The sequence below is a fragment of the Cololabis saira genome, chromosome 14 (genome assembly GCF_033807715.1).
Source record: "Cololabis saira isolate AMF1-May2022 chromosome 14, fColSai1.1, whole genome shotgun sequence".
NCBI classification, from domain to species: domain Eukaryota; kingdom Metazoa; phylum Chordata; class Actinopteri; order Beloniformes; family Belonidae; genus Cololabis; species Cololabis saira.
In genome coordinates this window covers 45,542,039-45,565,670 of record NC_084600.1, presented here as the reverse complement: position 1 = coordinate 45,565,670, position 23,632 = coordinate 45,542,039, and the positions used below count along the sequence as shown (strand labels likewise).

Below are 23,632 nucleotides of genomic sequence, written 5' to 3'. Positions count from 1 at the left end.
TCTGACGGTTGAGTTTACGTCTGACGGTTGAGTTTACGTCTGACGGTTGAGTTTACGTCTGACGGTTGAGTTTACGTCTGACGGTTGAGTTTACGTCTGACGGTTGAGTTTACGTCTCTGACGGTTGAGTTTACGTCTGACGGTTGAGTTTACGTCTGACGGTTGAGTTTACGTCTGACGGTTGAGTTTACGTCTGACGGTTGAGTTTACGTCTGACGGTTGAGTTTACGTCTGACGGTTGAGTTTACGTCTGATGGTTGAGTTTACGTCTGACGGTTGAGTTTACGTCTGACGGTTGAGTTTACGTCTGACGGTTGAGTTTACGTCTGACGGTTGAGTTTACGTCTGACGGTTGAGTTTACGTCTGACGGTTGAGTTTACGTCTGACGGTTGAGTTTACGTCTGACGGTTGAGTTTACGTCTGACGGTTGAGTTTACGTCTGACGGTTGAGTTTACGTCTGACGGTTGAGTTTACGTCTGACGGTTGAGTTTACGTCTGACGGTTGAGTTTACGTCTCTGATGGTTGAGTTTACGTCTGACGGTTGAGTTTACGTCTGACGGTTGAGTTTACGTCTGACGGTTGAGTTTACGTCTGACGGTTGAGTTTACGTCTGACGGTTGAGTTTACGTCTGACGGTTGAGTTTACGTCTGACGGTTGAGTTTACGTCTGACGGTTGAGTTTACGTCTGACGGTTGAGTTTACGTCTGACGGTTGAGTTTACGTCTGACGGTTGAGTTTACGTCTGACGGTTGAGTTTACGTCTGACGGTTGAGTTTACGTCTGACGGTTGAGTTTACGTCTGACGGTTGAGTTTACGTCTGACGGTTGAGTTTACGTCTCTGACGGTTGAGTTTACGTCTGACGGTTGAGTTTACGTCTGACGGTTGAGTTTACGTCTGACGGTTGAGTTTACGTCTGACGGTTGAGTTTACGTCTGACGGTTGAGTTTACGTCTGACGGTTGAGTTTACGTCTGACGGTTGAGTTTACGTCTCTGACGGTTGAGTTTACGTCTGACGGTTGAGTTTACGTCTGACGGTTGAGTTTACGTCTGACGGTTGAGTTTACGTCTGACGGTTGAGTTTACGTCTGACGGTTGAGTTTACGTCTGACGGTTGAGTTTACGTCTGACGGTTGAGTTTACGTCTGACGGTTGAGTTTACGTCTGACGGTTGAGTTTACGTCTCTGACGGTTGAGTTTACGTCTGACGGTTGAGTTTACGTCTGACGGTTGAGTTTACGTCTGACGGTTGAGTTTACGTCTGACGGTTGAGTTTACGTCTGACGGTTGAGTTTACGTCTGACGGTTGAGTTTACGTCTGACGGTTGAGTTTACGTCTGACGGTTGAGTTTACGTCTGACGGTTGAGTTTACGTCTGACGGTTGAGTTTACGTCTGACGGTTGAGTTTACGTCTGACGGTTGAGTTTACGTCTCTGACGGTTGAGTTTACGTCTGACGGTTGAGTTTACGTCTGACGGTTGAGTTTACGTCTGACGGTTGAGTTTACGTCTGACGGTTGAGTTTACGTCTGACGGTTGAGTTTACGTCTGACGGTTGAGTTTACGTCTGACGGTTGAGTTTACGTCTGACGGTTGAGTTTACGTCTCTGACGGTTGAGTTTACGTCTGACGGTTGAGTTTACGTCTGACGGTTGAGTTTACGTCTGACGGTTGAGTTTACGTCTGACGGTTGAGTTTACGTCTCTGACGGTTGAGTTTACGTCTCTGACGGTTGAGTTTACGTCTCTGACGGTTGAGTTTACGTCTGACGGTTGAGTTTACGTCTGACGGTTGAGTTTACGTCTCTGACGGTTGAGTTTACGTCTGACGGTTGAGTTTACGTCTCTGACGGTTGAGTTTACGTCTGACGGTTGAGTTTACGTCTGACGGTTGAGTTTACGTCTGACGGTTGAGTTTACGTCTGACGGTTGAGTTTACGTCTGACGGTTGAGTTTACGTCTGACGGTTGAGTTTACGTCTGACGGTTGAGTTTACGTCTGACGGTTGAGTTTACGTCTGACGGTTGAGTTTACGTCTGACGGTTGAGTTTACGTCTCTGACGGTTGAGTTTACGTCTGACGGTTGAGTTTACGTCTCTGACGGTTGAGTTTACGTCTGACGGTTGAGTTTACGTCTGACGGTTGAGTTTACGTCTCTGACGGTTGAGTTTACGTCTGACGGTTGAGTTTACGTCTGACGGTTGAGTTTACGTCTGACGGTTGAGTTTACGTCTGACGGTTGAGTTTACGTCTGACGGTTGAGTTTACGTCTGACGGTTGAGTTTACGTCTCTGACGGTTGAGTTTACGTCTGACGGTTGAGTTTACGTCTGACGGTTGAGTTTACGTCTGACGGTGAGTTTACGTCTGACGGTTGAGTTTACGTCTGACGGTTGAGTTTACGTCTCTGACGGTTGAGTTTACGTCTGACGGTTGAGTTTACGTCTGACGGTTGAGTTACGTCTCTGACGGTTGAGTTTACGTCTGACGGTTGAGTTTACGTCTGACGGTTGAGTTTACGTCTCTGACGGTTGAGTTTACGTCTGACGGTTGAGTTTACGTCTGACGGTTGAGTTTACGTCTCTGACGGTTGAGTTTACGTCTGACGGTTGAGTTTACGTCTGACGGTTGAGTTTACGTCTGACGGTTGAGTTTACGTCTGACGGTTGAGTTTACGTCCTGACGGTTGAGTTTACGTCTGACGGTTGAGTTTACGTCTCTGACGGTTGAGTTTACGTCTGACGGTTGAGTTTACGTCTCTGACGGTTGAGTTTACGTCTGACGGTTGAGTTTACGTCTGACGGTTGAGTTTACGTCTGACGGTTTGAGTTTACGTCTCTGACGGTTGAGTTTACGTCTGACGGTTGAGTTTACGTCTGACGGTTGAGTTTACGTCTGACGGTTGAGTTTACGTCTGACGGTTGAGTTTACGTCTGACGGTTGAGTTTACGTCTGACGGTGAGTTTACGTCTGACGGTTGAGTTTACGTCTGACGGTTGAGTTTACGTCTCTGACGGTTGAGTTTACGTCTGACGGTTGAGTTTACGTCTGACGGTTGAGTTTACGTCTCTGACGGTTGAGTTTACGTCTCTGACGGTTGAGTTTAAGTCTCTGACGGTTGAGTTTACGTCTGACGGTTGAGTTTACGTCTGACGGTTGAGTTTACGTCTGACGGTTGAGTTTACGTCTCTGACGGTTGAGTTTACGTCTCTGACGGTTGAGTTTACGTCTCTGACGGTTGAGTTTACGTCTGACGGTTGAGTTTACGTCTGACGGTTGGTTTACGTCTGACGGTTGAGTTTACGTCTGACGGTTGAGTTTACGTCTGACGGTTGAGTTTACGTCTGACGGTTGAGTTTACGTCTGACGGTTGAGTTTACGTCTGACGGTTGAGTTTACGTCTGACGGTTGAGTTTACGTCTGACGGTTGAGTTTACGTCTGACGGTTGAGTTTACGTCTGACGGTTGAGTTTACGTCTGACGGTTGAGTTTACGTCTGACGGTTGAGTTTACGTCTGACGGTTGAGTTTACGTCTGACGGTTGAGTTTACGTCTGACGGTTGAGTTTACGTCTCTGACGGTTGAGTTTACGTCTGACGGTTGAGTTTACGTCTGACGGTTGAGTTTACGTCTGACGGTTGAGTTTACGTCTGACGGTTGAGTTTACGTCTGACGGTTGAGTTTACGTCTGACGGTTGAGTTTACGTCTGACGGTTGAGTTTACGTCTGACGGTTGAGTTTACGTCTGACGGTTGAGTTTACGTCTGACGGTTGAGTTTACGTCTGACGGTTGAGTTTACGTCTCTGACGGTTGAGTTTACGTCTGACGGTTGAGTTTACGTCTGACGGTTGAGTTTACGTCTGACGGTTGAGTTTACGTCTGACGGTTGAGTTTACGTCTGACGGTTGAGTTTACGTCTGACGGTTGAGTTTACGTCTGACGGTTGAGTTTACGTCTGACGGTTGAGTTTACGTCTGACGGTTGAGTTTACGTCTCTGACGGTTGAGTTTACGTCTGACGGTTGAGTTTACGTCTGACGGTTGAGTTTACGTCTGACGGTTGAGTTTACGTCTGACGGTTGAGTTTACGTCTGACGGTTGAGTTTACGTCTGACGGTTGAGTTTACGTCTGACGGTTGAGTTTACGTCTGACGGTTGAGTTTACGTCTCTGACGGTTGAGTTTACGTCTGACGGTTGAGTTTACGTCTCTGACGGTTGAGTTTACGTCTGACGGTTGAGTTTACGTCTGACGGTTGAGTTTACGTCTGACGGTTGAGTTTACGTCTGACGGTTGAGTTTACGTCTCTGACGGTTGAGTTTACGTCTGACGGTTGAGTTTACGTCTGACGGTTGAGTTTACGTCTGACGGTTGAGTTTACGTCTCTGACGGTTGAGTTTACGTCTGACGGTTGAGTTTACGTCTGACGGTTGAGTTACGTCTGACGGTTGAGTTTACGTCTGACGGTTGAGTTTACGTCTCTGACGGTTGAGTTTACGTCTGACGGTTGAGTTTACGTCTGACGGTTGAGTTTACGTCTGACGGTTGAGTTTACGTCTGACGGTTGAGTTTACGTCTGACGGTTGAGTTTACGTCTGACGGTTGAGTTTACGTCTGACGGTTGAGTTTACGTCTCTGACGGTTGAGTTTACGTCTGACGGTTGAGTTTACGTCTCTGACGGTTGAGTTTACGTCTGACGGTTGAGTTTACGTCTGACGGTTGAGTTTACGTCTGACGGTTGAGTTTACGTCTGACGGTTGAGTTTACGTCTGACGGTTGAGTTTACGTCTGACGGTTGAGTTTACGTCTGACGGTTGAGTTTACGTCTGACGGTTGAGTTTACGTCTGACGGTTGAGTTTACGTCTGACGGTTGAGTTTACGTCTGACGGTTGAGTTTACGTCTGACGGTTGAGTTTACGTCTGACGGTTGAGTTTACGTCTGACGGTTGAGTTTACGTCTGACGGTTGAGTTTACGTCTCTGACGGTTGAGTTTACGTCTGACGGTTGAGTTTACGTCTCTGACGGTTGAGTTTACGTCTGACGGTTGAGTTTACGTCTCTGACGGTTGAGTTTACGTCTGACGGTTGAGTTTACGTCTGACGGTTGAGTTTACGTCTGACGGTTGAGTTTACGTCTGACGGTTGAGTTTACGTCTGACGGTTGAGTTTACGTCTGACGGTTGAGTTTACGTCTGACGGTTGAGTTTACGTCTCTGACGGTTGAGTTTACGTCTGACGGTTGAGTTTACGTCTGACGGTTGAGTTTACGTCTGACGGTTGAGTTTACGTCTGACGGTTGAGTTTACGTCTGACGGTTGAGTTTACGTCTCTGACGGTTGAGTTTACGTCTGACGGTTGAGTTTACGTCTGACGGTTGAGTTTACGTCTGACGGTTGAGTTTACGTCTCTGACGGTTGAGTTTACGTCCTGACGGTTGAGTTTACGTCTGACGGTTGAGTTTACGTCTGACGGTTGAGTTTACGTCTGACGGTTGAGTTTACGTCTGACGGTTGAGTTTACGTCTGACGGTTGAGTTTACGTCTGACGGTTGAGTTTACGTCTGACGGTTGAGTTTACGTCTGACGGTTGAGTTTACGTCTGACGGTTGAGTTTACGTCTGACGGTTGAGTTTACGTCTGACGGTTGAGTTTACGTCTCTGACGGTTGAGTTTACGTCTGACGGTTGAGTTTACGTCTGACGGTTGAGTTTACGTCTGACGGTTGAGTTTACGTCTGACGGTTGAGTTTACGTCTGACGGTTGAGTTTACGTCTGACGGTTGAGTTTACGTCTGACGGTTGAGTTTACGTCTGACGGTTGAGTTTACGTCTGACGGTTGAGTTTACGTCTGACGGTTGAGTTTACGTCTGACGGTTGAGTTTACGTCTCTGACGGTTGAGTTTACGTCTCGACGGTTGAGTTTACGTCTGACGGTTGAGTTTACGTCTGACGGTTGAGTTTACGTCTCTGACGGTTGAGTTTACGTCTGACGGTTGAGTTTACGTCTGACGGTTGAGTTTACGTCTGACGGTTGAGTTTACGTCTGACGGTTGAGTTTACGTCTCTGACGGTTGAGTTTACGTCTGACGGTTGAGTTTACGTCTGACGGTTGAGTTTCGACGTTGAGTTACGTCTGACGGTTGAGTTTACGTCTGACGGTTGAGTTTACGTCTCTGACGGTTGAGTTTACGTCTGACGGTTGAGTTTACGTCTGACGGTTGAGTTTACGTCTGACGGTTGAGTTTACGTCTGACGGTTGAGTTTACGTCTGACGGTTGAGTTTACGTCTGACGGTTGAGTTTACGTCTGACGGTTGAGTTTACGTCTCTGACGGTTGAGTTTACGTCTGACGGTTGAGTTTACGTCTGACGGTTGAGTTTACGTCTGACGGTTGAGTTTACGTCTCTGACGGTTGAGTTTACGTCTGACGGTTGAGTTTACGTCTGACGGTTGAGTTTACGTCTGACGGTTGAGTTTACGTCTGACGGTTGAGTTTACGTCTGACGGTTGAGTTTACGTCTGACGGTTGAGTTTACGTCTCTGACGGTTGAGTTTACGTCTGACGGTTGAGTTTACGTCTGACGGTTGAGTTTACGTCTGACGGTTGAGTTTACGTCTGACGGTTGAGTTTACGTCTGACGGTTGAGTTTACGTCTGACGGTTGAGTTTACGTCTGACGGTTGAGTTTACGTCTCTGACGGTTGAGTTTACGTCTGACGGTTGAGTTTACGTCTGACGGTTGAGTTTACGTCTGACGGTTGAGTTTACGTCTGACGGTTGAGTTTACGTCTGACGGTTGAGTTTACGTCTGACGGTTGAGTTTACGTCTGACGGTTGAGTTTACGTCTCTGACGGTTGAGTTTACGTCTGACGGTTGAGTTTACGTCTGACGGTTGAGTTTACGTCTGACGGTTGAGTTTACGTCTGACGGTTGAGTTTACGTCTCTGACGGTTGAGTTTACGTCTGACGGTTGAGTTTACGTCTGACGGTTGAGTTTACGTCTGACGGTTGAGTTTACGTCTGACGGTTGAGTTTACGTCTCTGACGGTTGAGTTTACGTCTGACGGTTGAGTTTACGTCTGACGGTTGAGTTTACGTCTGACGGTTGAGTTTACGTCTGACGGTTGAGTTTACGTCTGACGGTTGAGTTTACGTCTGACGGTTGAGTTTACGTCTGACGGTTGAGTTTACGTCTGACGGTTGAGTTTACGTCTGACGGTTGAGTTTACGTCTGACGGTTGAGTTTACGTCTGACGGTTGAGTTTACGTCTGACGGTTGAGTTTACGTCTGACGGTTGAGTTTACGTCTGACGGTTGAGTTTACGTCTGACGGTTGAGTTTACGTCTGACGGTTGAGTTTACGTCTGACGGTTGAGTTTACGTCTGACGGTTGAGTTTACGTCTGACGGTTGAGTTTACGTCTGACGGTTGAGTTTACGTCTGACGGTTGAGTTTACGTCTGACGGTTGAGTTTACGGTTGAGTTTACGTCTCTGACGGTTGAGTTTACGTCTGACGGTTGAGTTTACGTCTGACGGTTGAGTTTACGTCCTGACGGTTGAGTTTACGTCTGACGGTTGAGTTTACGTCTGACGTTGAGTTTACGGTTGAGTTTACGTCTCTGACGGTTGAGTTTACGTCTGACGGTTGAGTTTACGTCTGACGGTTGAGTTTACGTCTGACGGTTGAGTTTACGTCTGACGGTTGAGTTTACGTCTGACGGTTGAGTTTACGTCTGACGGTTGAGTTTACGTCTGACGGTTGAGTTTACGTCTCTGACGGTTGAGTTTACGTCTGACGGTTGAGTTTACGTCTGACGGTTGAGTTTACGTCTGACGGTTGAGTTTACGTCTGACGGTTGAGTTTACGTCTGACGGTTGAGTTTACGTCTCTGACGGTTGAGTTTACGTCTGACGGTTGAGTTTACGTCTGACGGTTGAGTTTACGTCTGACGGTTGAGTTTACGTCTCTGACGGTTGAGTTTACGTCTCTGACGGTTGAGTTTACGTCTGACGGTTGAGTTTACGTCTGACGGTTGAGTTTACGTCTGACGGTTGAGTTTACGTCTGACGGTTGAGTTTACGTCTCTGACGGTTGAGTTTACGTCTGACGGTTGAGTTTACGTCTCTGACGGTTGAGTTTACGTCTGACGGTTGAGTTTACGTCTGACGGTTGAGTTTACGTCTGACGGTTGAGTTTACGTCTGACGGTTGAGTTTACGTCTGACGGTTGAGTTTACGTCTGACGGTTGAGTTTACGTCTGACGGTTGAGTTTACGTCTGACGGTTGAGTTTACGTCTGACGGTTGAGTTTACGTCTGACGGTTGAGTTTACGTCTCTGACGGTTGAGTTTACGTCTGACGGTTGAGTTTACGTCTGACGGTTGAGTTTACGTCTGACGGTTGAGTTTACGTCTGACGGTTGAGTTTACGTCTGACGGTTGAGTTTACGTCTGACGGTTGAGTTTACGTCTGACGGTTGAGTTTACGTCTGACGGTTGAGTTTACGTCTGACGGTTGAGTTTACGTCTCTGACGGTTGAGTTTACGTCTCTGACGGTTGAGTTTACGTCTGACGGTTGAGTTTACGTCTGACGGTTGAGTTTACGTCTGACGGTTGAGTTTACGTCTGACGGTTGAGTTTACGTCTGACGGTTGAGTTTACGTCTCTGACGGTTGAGTTTACGTCTGACGGTTGAGTTTACGTCTGACGGTTGAGTTTACGTCTGACGGTTGAGTTTACGTCTCTGACGGTTGAGTTTACGTCTGACGGTTGAGTTTACGTCTGACGGTTGAGTTTACGTCTGACGGTTGAGTTTACGTCTGACGGTTGAGTTTACGTCTGACGGTTGAGTTTACGTCTCTGACGGTTGAGTTTACGTCTGACGGTTGAGTTTACGTCTGACGGTTGAGTTTACGTCTGACGGTTGAGTTTACGTCTGACGGTTGAGTTTACGTCTGACGGTTGAGTTTACGTCTGACGGTTGAGTTTACGTCTGACGGTTGAGTTTACGTCTGACGGTTGAGTTTACGTCTGACGGTTGAGTTTACGTCTGACGGTTGAGTTTACGTCTGACGGTTGAGTTTACGTCTGACGGTTGAGTTTACGTCTGACGGTTGAGTTTACGTCTGACGGTTGAGTTTACGTCTGAGTTTACGTCTGACGGTTGAGTTTACGTCTCTGACGGTTGAGTTTACGTCTGACGGTTGAGTTTACGTCTGGCGGTTGAGTTTACGTCTGACGGTTGAGTTTACGTCTGACGGTTGAGTTTACGTCTGACGGTTGAGTTTACGTCTGACGGTTGAGTTTACGTCTGACGGTTGAGTTTACGTCTGACGGTTGAGTTTACGTCTGACGGTTGAGTTTACGTCTGACGGTTGAGTTTACGTCTGACGGTTGAGTTTACGTCTGAGTTTACGTCTGACGGTTGAGTTTACGTCTGACGGTTGAGTTTACGTCTGACGGTTGAGTTTACGTCTGACGGTTGAGTTTACGTCTCTGACGGTTGAGTTTACGTCTGACGGTTGAGTTTACGTCTGACGGTTGAGTTTACGTCTGACGGTTGAGTTTACGTCTGAGTTTACGTCTGACGGTTGAGTTTACGTCTGACGGTTGAGTTTACGTCTGACGGTTGAGTTTACGTCTGACGGTTGAGTTTACGTCTGACGGTTGAGTTTACGTCTCTGACGGTTGAGTTTACGTCTGACGGTTGAGTTTACGTCTGACGGTTGAGTTTACGTCTGATGGTTGAGTTTACGTCTGACGGTTGAGTTTACGTCTGACGGTTGAGTTTACGTCTGACGGTTGAGTTTACGTCTGACGGTTGAGTTTACGTCTCTGACGGTTGAGTTTACGTCTGACGGTTGAGTTTACGTCTGACGGTTGAGTTTACGTCTGACGGTTGAGTTTACGTCTCTGACGGTTGAGTTTACGTCTGACGGTTGAGTTTACGTCTCTGACGGTTGAGTTTACGTCTGACGGTTGAGTTTACGTCTGACGGTTGAGTTTACGTCTGACGGTTGAGTTTACGTCTGACGGTTGAGTTTACGTCTGACGGTTGAGTTTACGTCTGACGGTTGAGTTTACGTCTGACGGTTGAGTTTACGTCTGACGGTTGAGTTTACGTCTGACGGTTGAGTTTACGTCTGACGGTTGAGTTTACGTCTGACGGTTGAGTTTACGTCTGACGGTTGTTGAGTTTACGTCTGACGGTTGAGTTTACGTCTGACGGTTGAGTTTACGTCTGACGGTTGAGTTTACGTCTGACGGTTGAGTTTACGTCTGACGGTTGAGTTTACGTCTGACGGTTGAGTTTACGTCTGACGGTTGAGTTTACGTCTGACGGTTGAGTTTACGTCTGACGGTTGAGTTTACGTCTGACGGTTGAGTTTACGTCTGACGGTTGAGTTTACGTCTGACGGTTGAGTTTACGTCTGACGGTTGAGTTTACGTCTGACGGTTGAGTTTACGTCTGACGGTTGAGTTTACGTCTGACGGTTGAGTTTACGTCTGACGGTTGAGTTTACGTCTGACGGTTGAGTTTACGTCTGACGGTTGAGTTTACGTCTGACGGTTGAGTTTACGTCTGACGGTTGAGTTTACGTCTGACGGTTGAGTTTACGTCTGACGGTTGAGTTTACGTCTGACGGTTGAGTTTACGTCTGACGGTTGAGTTTACGTCTGACGGTTGAGTTTACGTCTGACGGTTGAGTTTACGTCTGACGGTTGAGTTTACGTCTGACGGTTGAGTTTACGTCTGACGGTTGAGTTTACGTCTGACGGTTGAGTTTACGTCTGACGGTTGAGTTTACGTCTGACGGTTGAGTTTACGTCTGACGGTTGAGTTTACGTCTGACGGTTGAGTTTACGTCTGACGGTTGAGTTTACGTCTGACGGTTGAGTTTACGTCTGACGGTTGAGTTTACGTCTGACGGTTGAGTTTACGTCTGACGGTTGAGTTTACGTCTGACGGTTGAGTTTACGTCTGACGGTTGAGTTTACGTCTGACGGTTGAGTTTACGTCTGACGGTTGAGTTTACGTCTGACGGTTGAGTTTACGTCTGACGGTTGAGTTTACGTCTGACGGTTGAGTTTACGTCTGACGGTTGAGTTTACGTCTGACGGTTGAGTTTACGTCTGACGGTTGAGTTTACGTCTGACGGTTGAGTTTACGTCTGACGGTTGAGTTTACGTCTGACGGTTGAGTTTACGTCTGACGGTTGAGTTTACGTCTGACGGTTGAGTTTACGTCTGACGGTTGAGTTTACGTCTGACGGTTGAGTTTACGTCTGACGGTTGAGTTTACGTCTGACGGTTGAGTTTACGTCTGACGGTTGAGTTTACGTCTGACGGTTGAGTTTACGTCTGACGGTTGAGTTTACGTCTGACGGTTGAGTTTACGTCTGACGGTTGAGTTTACGTCTGACGGTTGAGTTTACGTCTGACGGTTGAGTTTACGTCTGACGGTTGAGTTTACGTCTGACGGTTGAGTTTACGTCTGACGGTTGAGTTTACGTCTGACGGTTGAGTTTACGTCTGACGGTTGAGTTTACGTCTGACGGTTGAGTTTACGTCTGACGGTTGAGTTTACGTCTGACGGTTGAGTTTACGTCTGACGGTTGAGTTTACGTCTGACGGTTGAGTTTACGTCTGACGGTTGAGTTTACGTCTGACGGTTGAGTTTACGTCTGACGGTTGAGTTTACGTCTGACGGTTGAGTTTACGTCTGACGGTTGAGTTTACGTCTGACGGTTGAGTTTACGTCTGACGGTTGAGTTTACGTCTGACGGTTGAGTTTACGTCTGACGGTTGAGTTTACGTCTGACGGTTGAGTTTACGTCTGACGGTTGAGTTTACGTCTGACGGTTGAGTTTACGTCTGACGGTTGAGTTTACGTCTGACGGTTGAGTTTACGTCTGACGGTTGAGTTTACGTCTGACGGTTGAGTTTACGTCTGACGGTTGAGTTTACGTCTGACGGTTGAGTTTACGTCTGACGGTTGAGTTTACGTCTGACGGTTGAGTTTACGTCTGACGGTTGAGTTTACGTCTGACGGTTGAGTTTACGTCTGACGGTTGAGTTTACGTCTGACGGTTGAGTTTACGTCTGACGGTTGAGTTTACGTCTGACGGTTGAGTTTACGTCTGACGGTTGAGTTTACGTCTGACGGTTGAGTTTACGTCTGACGGTTGAGTTTACGTCTGACGGTTGAGTTTACGTCTGACGGTTGAGTTTACGTCTGACGGTTGAGTTTACGTCTGACGGTTGAGTTTACGTCTGACGGTTGAGTTTACGTCTGACGGTTGAGTTTACGTCTGACGGTTGAGTTTACGTCTGACGGTTGAGTTTACGTCTGACGGTTGAGTTTACGTCTGACGGTTGAGTTTACGTCTGACGGTTGAGTTTACGTCTGACGGTTGAGTTTACGTCTGACGGTTGAGTTTACGTCTGACGGTTGAGTTTACGTCTGACGGTTGAGTTTACGTCTGACGGTTGAGTTTACGTCTGACGGTTGAGTTTACGTCTGACGGTTGAGTTTACGTCTGACGGTTGAGTTTACGTCTGACGGTTGAGTTTACGTCTGACGGTTGAGTTTACGTCTGACGGTTGAGTTTACGTCTGACGGTTGAGTTTACGTCTGACGGTTGAGTTTACGTCTGACGGTTGAGTTTACGTCTGACGGTTGAGTTTACGTCTGACGGTTGAGTTTACGTCTGACGGTTGAGTTTACGTCTGACGGTTGAGTTTACGTCTGACGGTTGAGTTTACGTCTGACGGTTGAGTTTACGTCTGACGGTTGAGTTTACGTCTGACGGTTGAGTTTACGTCTGACGGTTGAGTTTACGTCTGACGGTTGAGTTTACGTCTGACGGTTGAGTTTACGTCTGACGGTTGAGTTTACGTCTGACGGTTGAGTTTACGTCTGACGGTTGAGTTTACGTCTGACGGTTGAGTTTACGTCTGACGGTTGAGTTTACGTCTGACGGTTGAGTTTACGTCTGACGGTTGAGTTTACGTCTGACGGTTGAGTTTACGTCTGACGGTTGAGTTTACGTCTGACGGTTGAGTTTACGTCTGACGGTTGAGTTTACGTCTGACGGTTGAGTTTACGTCTGACGGTTGAGTTTACGTCTGACGGTTGAGTTTACGTCTGACGGTTGAGTTTACGTCTGACGGTTGAGTTTACGTCTGACGGTTGAGTTTACGTCTGACGGTTGAGTTTACGTCTGACGGTTGAGTTTACGTCTGACGGTTGAGTTTACGTCTGACGGTTGAGTTTACGTCTGACGGTTGAGTTTACGTCTGACGGTTGAGTTTACGTCTGACGGTTGAGTTTACGTCTGACGGTTGAGTTTACGTCTGACGGTTGAGTTTACGTCTGACGGTTGAGTTTACGTCTGACGGTTGAGTTTACGTCTGACGGTTGAGTTTACGTCTGACGGTTGAGTTTACGTCTGACGGTTGAGTTTACGTCTGACGGTTGAGTTTACGTCTGACGGTTGAGTTTACGTCTGACGGTTGAGTTTACGTCTGACGGTTGAGTTTACGTCTGACGGTTGAGTTTACGTCTGACGGTTGAGTTTACGTCTGACGGTTGAGTTTACGTCTGACGGTTGAGTTTACGTCTGACGGTTGAGTTTACGTCTGACGGTTGAGTTTACGTCTGACGGTTGAGTTTACGTCTGACGGTTGAGTTTACGTCTGACGGTTGAGTTTACGTCTGACGGTTGAGTTTACGTCTGACGGTTGAGTTTACGTCTGACGGTTGAGTTTACGTCTGACGGTTGAGTTTACGTCTGACGGTTGAGTTTACGTCTGACGGTTGAGTTTACGTCTGACGGTTGAGTTTACGTCTGACGGTTGAGTTTACGTCTGACGGTTGAGTTTACGTCTGACGGTTGAGTTTACGTCTGACGGTTGAGTTTACGTCTGACGGTTGAGTTTACGTCTGACGGTTGAGTTTACGTCTGACGGTTGAGTTTACGTCTGACGGTTGAGTTTACGTCTGACGGTTGAGTTTACGTCTGACGGTTGAGTTTACGTCTGACGGTTGAGTTTACGTCTGACGGTTGAGTTTACGTCTGACGGTTGAGTTTACGTCTGACGGTTGAGTTTACGTCTGACGGTTGAGTTTACGTCTGACGGTTGAGTTTACGTCTGACGGTTGAGTTTACGTCTGACGGTTGAGTTTACGTCTGACGGTTGAGTTTACGTCTGACGGTTGAGTTTACGTCTGACGGTTGAGTTTACGTCTGACGGTTGAGTTTACGTCTGACGGTTGAGTTTACGTCTGACGGTTGAGTTTACGTCTGACGGTTGAGTTTACGTCTGACGGTTGAGTTTACGTCTGACGGTTGAGTTTACGTCTGACGGTTGAGTTTACGTCTGACGGTTGAGTTTACGTCTGACGGTTGAGTTTACGTCTGACGGTTGAGTTTACGTCTGACGGTTGAGTTTACGTCTGACGGTTGAGTTTACGTCTGACGGTTGAGTTTACGTCTGACGGTTGAGTTTACGTCTGACGGTTGAGTTTACGTCTGACGGTTGAGTTTACGTCTGACGGTTGAGTTTACGTCTGACGGTTGAGTTTACGTCTGACGGTTGAGTTTACGTCTGACGGTTGAGTTTACGTCTGACGGTTGAGTTTACGTCTGACGGTTGAGTTTACGTCTGACGGTTGAGTTTACGTCTGACGGTTGAGTTTACGTCTGACGGTTGAGTTTACGTCTGACGGTTGAGTTTACGTCTGACGGTTGAGTTTACGTCTGACGGTTGAGTTTACGTCTGACGGTTGAGTTTACGTCTGACGGTTGAGTTTACGTCTGACGGTTGAGTTTACGTCTGACGGTTGAGTTTACGTCTGACGGTTGAGTTTACGTCTGACGGTTGAGTTTACGTCTGACGGTTGAGTTTACGTCTGACGGTTGAGTTTACGTCTGACGGTTGAGTTTACGTCTGACGGTTGAGTTTACGTCTGACGGTTGAGTTTACGTCTGACGGTTGAGTTTACGTCTGACGGTTGAGTTTACGTCTGACGGTTGAGTTTACGTCTGACGGTTGAGTTTACGTCTGACGGTTGAGTTTACGTCTGACGGTTGAGTTTACGTCTGACGGTTGAGTTTACGTCTGACGGTTGAGTTTACGTCTGACGGTTGAGTTTACGTCTGACGGTTGAGTTTACGTCTGACGGTTGAGTTTACGTCTGACGGTTGAGTTTACGTCTGACGGTTGAGTTTACGTCTGACGGTTGAGTTTACGTCTGACGGTTGAGTTTACGTCTGACGGTTGAGTTTACGTCTGACGGTTGAGTTTACGTCTGACGGTTGAGTTTACGTCTGACGGTTGAGTTTACGTCTGACGGTTGAGTTTACGTCTGACGGTTGAGTTTACGTCTGACGGTTGAGTTTACGTCTGACGGTTGAGTTTACGTCTGACGGTTGAGTTTACGTCTGACGGTTGAGTTTACGTCTGACGGTTGAGTTTACGTCTGACGGTTGAGTTTACGTCTGACGGTTGAGTTTACGTCTGACGGTTGAGTTTACGTCTGACGGTTGAGTTTACGTCTGACGGTTGAGTTTACGTCTGACGGTTGAGTTTACGTCTGACGGTTGAGTTTACGTCTGACGGTTGAGTTTACGTCTCTGACGGTTGAGTTTACGTCTCTGACGGTTGAGTTTACGTCTGACGGTTGAGTTTACGTCTGACGGTTGAGTTTACGTCTGACGGTTGAGTTTACGTCTGACGGTTGAGTTTACGTCTGACGGTTGAGTTTACGTCTGACGGTTGAGTTTACGTCTGACGGTTGAGTTTACGTCTGACGGTTGAGTTTACGTCTGACGGTTGAGTTTACGTCTGACGGTTGAGTTTACGTCTGACGGTTGAGTTTACGTCTGACGGTTGAGTTTACGTCTGACGGTTGAGTTTACGTCTGACGGTTGAGTTTACGTCTGACGGTTGAGTTTACGTCTGACGGTTGAGTTTACGTCTGACGGTTGAGTTTACGTCTGACGGTTGAGTTTACGTCTGACGGTTGAGTTTACGTCTGACGGTTGAGTTTACGTCTGACGGTTGAGTTTACGTCTGACGGTTGAGTTTACGTCTGACGGTTGAGTTTACGTCTGACGGTTGAGTTTACGTCTGACGGTTGAGTTTACGTCTGACGGTTGAGTTTACGTCTGACGGTTGAGTTTACGTCTGACGGTTGAGTTTACGTCTGACGGTTGAGTTTACGTCTGACGGTTGAGTTTACGTCTGACGGTTGAGTTTACGTCTGACGGTTGAGTTTACGTCTGACGGTTGAGTTTACGTCTGACGGTTGAGTTTACGTCTGACGGTTGAGTTTACGTCTGACGGTTGAGTTTACGTCTGACGGTTGAGTTTACGTCTGACGGTTGAGTTTACGTCTGACGGTTGAGTTTACGTCTGACGGTTGAGTTTACGTCTGACGGTTGAGTTTACGTCTGACGGTTGAGTTTACGTCTGACGGTTGAGTTTACGTCTGACGGTTGAGTTTACGTCTGACGGTTGAGTTTACGTCTGACGGTTGAGTTTACGTCTGACGGTTGAGTTTACGTCTGACGGTTGAGTTTACGTCTGACGGTTGAGTTTACGTCTGACGGTTGAGTTTACGTCTGACGGTTGAGTTTACGTCTGACGGTTGAGTTTACGTCTGACGGTTGAGTTTACGTCTGACGGTTGAGTTTACGTCTGACGGTTGAGTTTACGTCTGACGGTTGAGTTTACGTCTGACGGTTGAGTTTACGTCTGACGGTTGAGTTTACGTCTGACGGTTGAGTTTACGTCTGACGGTTGAGTTTACGTCTGACGGTTGAGTTTACGTCTGACGGTTGAGTTTACGTCTGACGGTTGAGTTTACGTCTGACGGTTGAGTTTACGTCTGACGGTTGAGTTTACGTCTGACGGTTGAGTTTACGTCTGACGGTTGAGTTTACGTCTGACGGTTGAGTTTACGTCTGACGGTTGAGTTTACGTCTGACGGTTGAGTTTACGTCTGACGGTTGAGTTTACGTCTGACGGTTGAGTTTACGTCTGACGGTTGAGTTTACGTCTGACGGTTGAGTTTACGTCTGACGGTTGAGTTTACGTCTGACGGTTGAGTTTACGTCTGACGGTTGAGTTTACGTCTGACGGTTGAGTTTACGTCTGACGGTTGAGTTTACGTCTGACGGTTGAGTTTACGTCTGACGGTTGAGTTTACGTCTGACGGTTGAGTTTACGTCTGACGGTTGAGTTTACGTCTGACGGTTGAGTTTACGTCTGACGGTTGAGTTTACGTCTGACGGTTGAGTTTACGTCTGACGGTTGAGTTTACGTCTGACGGTTGAGTTTACGTCTGACGGTTGAGTTTACGTCTGACGGTTGAGTTTACGTCTGACGGTTGAGTTTACGTCTGACGGTTGAGTTTACGTCTGACGGTTGAGTTTACGTCTGACGGTTGAGTTTACGTCTGACGGTTGAGTTTACGTCTGACGGTTGAGTTTACGTCTGACGGTTGAGTTTACGTCTGACGGTTGAGTTTACGTCTGACGGTTGAGTTTACGTCTGACGGTTGAGTTTACGTCTGACGGTTGAGTTTACGTCTGACGGTTGAGTTTACGTCTGACGGTTGAGTTTACGTCTGACGGTTGAGTTTACGTCTGACGGTTGAGTTTACGTCTGACGGTTGAGTTTACGTCTGACGGTTGAGTTTACGTCTGACGGTTGAGTTTACGTCTGACGGTTGAGTTTACGTCTGACGGTTGAGTTTACGTCTGACGGTTGAGTTTACGTCTGACGGTTGAGTTTACGTCTGACGGTTGAGTTTACGTCTGACGGTTGAGTTTACGTCTGACGGTTGAGTTTACGTCTGACGGTTGAGTTTACGTCTGACGGTTGAGTTTACGTCTGACGGTTGAGTTTACGTCTGACGGTTGAGTTTACGTCTGACGGTTGAGTTTACGTCTGACGGTTGAGTTTACGTCTGACGGTTGAGTTTACGTCTGACGGTTGAGTTTACGTCTGACGGTTGAGTTTACGTCTGACGGTTGAGTTTACGTCTGACGGTTGAGTTTACGTCTGACGGTTGAGTTTACGTCTGACGGTTGAGTTTACGTCTGACGGTTGAGTTTACGTCTGACGGTTGAGTTTACGTCTGACGGTTGAGTTTACGTCTGACGGTTGAGTTTACGTCTGACGGTTGAGTTTACGTCTGACGGTTGAGTTTACGTCTGACGGTTGAGTTTACGTCTGACGGTTGAGTTTACGTCTGACGGTTGAGTTTACGTCTGACGGTTGAGTTTACGTCTGACGGTTGAGTTTACGTCTGACGGTTGAGTTTACGTCTGACGGTTGAGTTTACGTCTGACGGTTGAGTTTACGTCTGACGGTTGAGTTTACGTCTGACGGTTGAGTTTACGTCTGACGGTTGAGTTTACGTCTGACGGTTGAGTTTACGTCTGACGGTTGAGTTTACGTCTGACGGTTGAGTTTACGTCTGACGGTTGAGTTTACGTCTGACGGTTGAGTTTACGTCTGACGGTTGAGTTTACGTCTGACGGTTGAGTTTACGTCTGACGGTTGAGTTTACGTCTGACGGTTGAGTTTACGTCTGACGGTTGAGTTTACGTCTGACGGTTGAGTTTACGTCTGACGGTTGAGTTTACGTCTGACGGTTGAGTTTACGTCTGACGGTTGAGTTTACGTCTGACGGTTGAGTTTACGTCTGACGGTTGAGTTTACGTCTGACGGTTGAGTTTACGTCTGACGGTTGAGTTTACGTCTGACGGTTGAGTTTACGTCTGACGGTTGAGTTTACGTCTGACGGTTGAGTTTACGTCTGACGGTTGAGTTTACGTCTGACGGTTGAGTTTACGTCTGACGGTTGAGTTTACGTCTGACGGTTGAGTTTACGTCTGACGGTTGAGTTTACGTCTGACGGTTGAGTTTACGTCTGACGGTTGAGTTTACGTCTGACGGTTGAGTTTACGTCTGACGGTTGAGTTTACGTCTGACGGTTGAGTTTACGTCTGACGGTTGAGTTTACGTCTGACGGTTGAGTTTACGTCTGACGGTTGAGTTTACGTCTGACGGTTGAGTTTACGTCTGACGGTTGAGTTTACGTCTGACGGTTGAGTTTACGTCTGACGGTTGAGTTTACGTCTGACGGTTGAGTTTACGTCTGACGGTTGAGTTTACGTCTGACGGTTGAGTTTACGTCTGACGGTTGAGTTTACGTCTGACGGTTGAGTTTACGTCTGACGGTTGAGTTTACGTCTGACGGTTGAGTTTACGTCTGACGGTTGAGTTTACGTCTGACGGTTGAGTTTACGTCTGACGGTTGAGTTTACGTCTGACGGTTGAGTTTACGTCTGACGGTTGAGTTTACGTCTGACGGTTGAGTTTACGTCTGACGGTTGAGTTTACGTCTGACGGTTGAGTTTACGTCTGACGGTTGAGTTTACGTCTGACGGTTGAGTTTACGTCTGACGGTTGAGTTTACGTCTGACGGTTGAGTTTACGTCTGACGGTTGAGTTTACGTCTGACGGTTGAGTTTACGTCTGACGGTTGAGTTTACGTCTGACGGTTGAGTTTACGTCTGACGGTTGAGTTTACGTCTGACGGTTGAGTTTACGTCTGACGGTTGAGTTTACGTCTGACGGTTGAGTTTACGTCTGACGGTTGAGTTTACGTCTGACGGTTGAGTTTACGTCTGACGGTTGAGTTTACGTCTGACGGTTGAGTTTACGTCTGACGGTTGAGTTTACGTCTGACGGTTGAGTTTACGTCTGACGGTTGAGTTTACGTCTGACGGTTGAGTTTACGTCTGACGGTTGAGTTTACGTCTGACGGTTGAGTTTACGTCTGACGGTTGAGTTTACGTCTGACGGTTGAGTTTACGTCTGACGGTTGAGTTTACGTCTGACGGTTGAGTTTACGTCTGACGGTTGAGTTTACGTCTGACGGTTGAGTTTACGTCTGACGGTTGAGTTTACGTCTGACGGTTGAGTTTACGTCTGACGGTTGAGTTTACGTCTGACGGTTGAGTTTACGTCTGACGGTTGAGTTTACGTCTGACGGTTGAGTTTACGTCTGACGGTTGAGTTTACGTCTGACGGTTGAGTTTACGTCTGACGGTTGAGTTTACGTCTGACGGTTGAGTTTACGTCTGACGGTTGAGTTTACGTCTGACGGTTGAGTTTACGTCTGACGGTTGAGTTTACGTCTGACGGTTGAGTTTACGTCTGACGGTTGAGTTTACGTCTGACGGTTGAGTTTACGTCTGACGGTTGAGTTTACGTCTGACGGTTGAGTTTACGTCTGACGGTTGAGTTTACGTCTGACGGTTGAGTTTACGTCTGACGGTTGAGTTTACGTCTGACGGTTGAGTTTACGTCTGACGGTTGAGTTTACGTCTGACGGTTGAGTTTACGTCTGACGGTTGAGTTTACGTCTGACGGTTGAGTTTACGTCTGACGGTTGAGTTTACGTCTGACGGTTGAGTTTACGTCTGACGGTTGAGTTTACGTCTGACGGTTGAGTTTACGTCTGACGGTTGAGTTTACGTCTGACGGTTGAGTTTACGTCTGACGGTTGAGTTTACGTCTGACGGTTGAGTTTACGTCTGACGGTTGAGTTTACGTCTGACGGTTGAGTTTACGTCTGACGGTTGAGTTTACGTCTGACGGTTGAGTTTACGTCTGACGGTTGAGTTTACGTCTGACGGTTGAGTTTACGTCTGACGGTTGAGTTTACGTCTGACGGTTGAGTTTACGTCTGACGGTTGAGTTTACGTCTGACGGTTGAGTTTACGTCTGACGGTTGAGTTTACGTCTGACGGTTGAGTTTACGTCTGACGGTTGAGTTTACGTCTGACGGTTGAGTTTACGTCTGACGGTTGAGTTTACGTCTGACGGTTGAGTTTACGTCTGACGGTTGAGTTTACGTCTGACGGTTGAGTTTACGTCTGACGGTTGAGTTTACGTCTGACGGTTGAGTTTACGTCTGACGGTTGAGTTTACGTCTGACGGTTGAGTTTACGTCTGACGGTTGAGTTTACGTCTGACGGTTGAGTTTACGTCTGACGGTTGAGTTTACGTCTGACGGTTGAGTTTACGTCTGACGGTTGAGTTTACGTCTGACGGTTGAGTTTACGTCTGACGGTTGAGTTTACGTCTGACGGTTGAGTTTACGTCTGACGGTTGAGTTTACGTCTGACGGTTGAGTTTACGTCTGACGGTTGAGTTTACGTCTGACGGTTGAGTTTACGTCTGACGGTTGAGTTTACGTCTGACGGTTGAGTTTACGTCTGACGGTTGAGTTTACGTCTGACGGTTGAGTTTACGTCTGACGGTTGAGTTTACGTCTGACGGTTGAGTTTACGTCTGACGGTTGAGTTTACGTCTGACGGTTGAGTTTACGTCTGACGGTTGAGTTTACGTCTGACGGTTGAGTTTACGTCTGACGGTTGAGTTTACGTCTCTGACGGTTGAGTTTACGTCTGACGGTTGAGTTTACGTCTCTGACGGTTGAGTTTACGTCTGACGGTTGAGTTTACGTCTGACGGTTGAGTTTACGTCTGACGGTTGAGTTTACGTCTGACGGTTGAGTTTACGTCTGACGGTTGAGTTTACGTCTGACGGTTGAGTTTACGTCTGACGGTTGAGTTTACGTCTGACGGTTGAGTTTACGTCTGACGGTTGAGTTTACGTCTGACGGTTGAGTTTACGTCTGACGGTTTTACGTCTGACGGTTGAGTTTACGTCTGACGGTTGAGTTTACGTCTGACGGTTGAGTTTACGTCTGACGGTTGAGTTTACGTCTGACGGTTGAGTTTACGTCTGACGGTTGAGTTTACGTCTGACGGTTGAGTTTACGTCTGACGGTTGAGTTTACGTCTGACGGTTGAGTTTACGTCTGACGGTTGAGTTTACGTCTGACGGTTGAGTTTACGTCTGACGGTTGAGTTTACGTCTGACGGTTGAGTTTACGTCTGACGGTTGAGTTTACGTCTGACGGTTGAGTTTACGTCTGACGGTTGAGTTTACGTCTGACGGTTGAGTTTACGTCTGACGGTTGAGTTTACGTCTGACGGTTGAGTTTACGTCTGACGGTTGAGTTTACGTCTGACGGTTGAGTTTACGTCTGACGGTTGAGTTTACGTCTGACGGTTGAGTTTACGTCTGACGGTTGAGTTTACGTCTGACGGTTGAGTTTACGTCTGACGGTTGAGTTTACGTCTGACGGTTGAGTTTACGTCTGACGGTTGAGTTTACGTCTGACGGTTGAGTTTACGTCTGACGGTTGAGTTTACGTCTGACGGTTGAGTTTACGTCTGACGGTTGAGTTTACGTCTGACGGTTGAGTTTACGTCTGACGGTTGAGTTTACGTCTGACGGTTGAGTTTACGTCTGACGGTTGAGTTTACGTCTGACGGTTGAGTTTACGTCTGACGGTTGAGTTTACGTCTGACGGTTGAGTTTACGTCTGACGGTTGAGTTTACGTCTGACGGTTGAGTTTACGTCTGACGGTTGAGTTTACGTCTGACGGTTGAGTTTACGTCTGACGGTTGAGTTTACGTCTGACGGTTGAGTTTACGTCTGACGGTTGAGTTTACGTCTGACGGTTGAGTTTACGTCTGACGGTTGAGTTTACGTCTGACGGTTGAGTTTACGTCTGACGGTTGAGTTTACGTCTGACGGTTGAGTTTACGTCTGACGGTTGAGTTTACGTCTGACGGTTGAGTTTACGTCTGACGGTTGAGTTTACGTCTGACGGTTGAGTTTACGTCTGACGGTTGAGTTTACGTCTGACGGTTGAGTTTACGTCTGACGGTTGAGTTTACGTCTGACGGTTGAGTTTACGTCTGACGGTTGAGTTTACGTCTGACGGTTGAGTTTACGTCTGACGGTTGAGTTTACGTCTGACGGTTGAGTTTACGTCTGACGGTTGAGTTTACGTCTGACGGTTGAGTTTACGTCTGACGGTTGAGTTTACGTCTGACGGTTGAGTTTACGTCTGACGGTTGAGTTTACGTCTGACGGTTGAGTTTACGTCTGACGGTTGAGTTTACGTCTGACGGTTGAGTTTACGTCTGACGGTTGAGTTTACGTCTGACGGTTGAGTTTACGTCTGACGGTTGAGTTTACGTCTGACGGTTGAGTTTACGTCTGACGGTTGAGTTTACGTCTGACGGTTGAGTTTACGTCTGACGGTTGAGTTTACGTCTGACGGTTGAGTTTACGTCTGACGGTTGAGTTTACGTCTGACGGTTGAGTTTACGTCTGACGGTTGAGTTTACGTCTGACGGTTGAGTTTACGTCTGACGGTTGAGTTTACGTCTGACGGTTGAGTTTACGTCTGACGGTTGAGTTTACGTCTGACGGTTGAGTTTACGTCTGACGGTTGAGTTTACGTCTGACGGTTGAGTTTACGTCTGACGGTTGAGTTTACGTCTGACGGTTGAGTTTACGTCTGACGGTTGAGTTTACGTCTGACGGTTGAGTTTACGTCTGACGGTTGAGTTTACGTCTGACGGTTGAGTTTACGTCTGACGGTTGAGTTTACGTCTGACGGTTGAGTTTACGTCTGACGGTTGAGTTTACGTCTGACGGTTGAGTTTACGTCTGACGGT

General features: G+C 47.4%; 1 protein-coding gene across 2 annotated transcripts in view; it reads left to right on the top strand.

Moving 5' to 3' along the window:
- mark4a (MAP/microtubule affinity-regulating kinase 4a) overlaps window positions 1–23,632 on the top strand; it is a 106,835-nt gene that overhangs the window by 19,096 nt on the left and 64,107 nt on the right. The window lies entirely within an intron of this gene.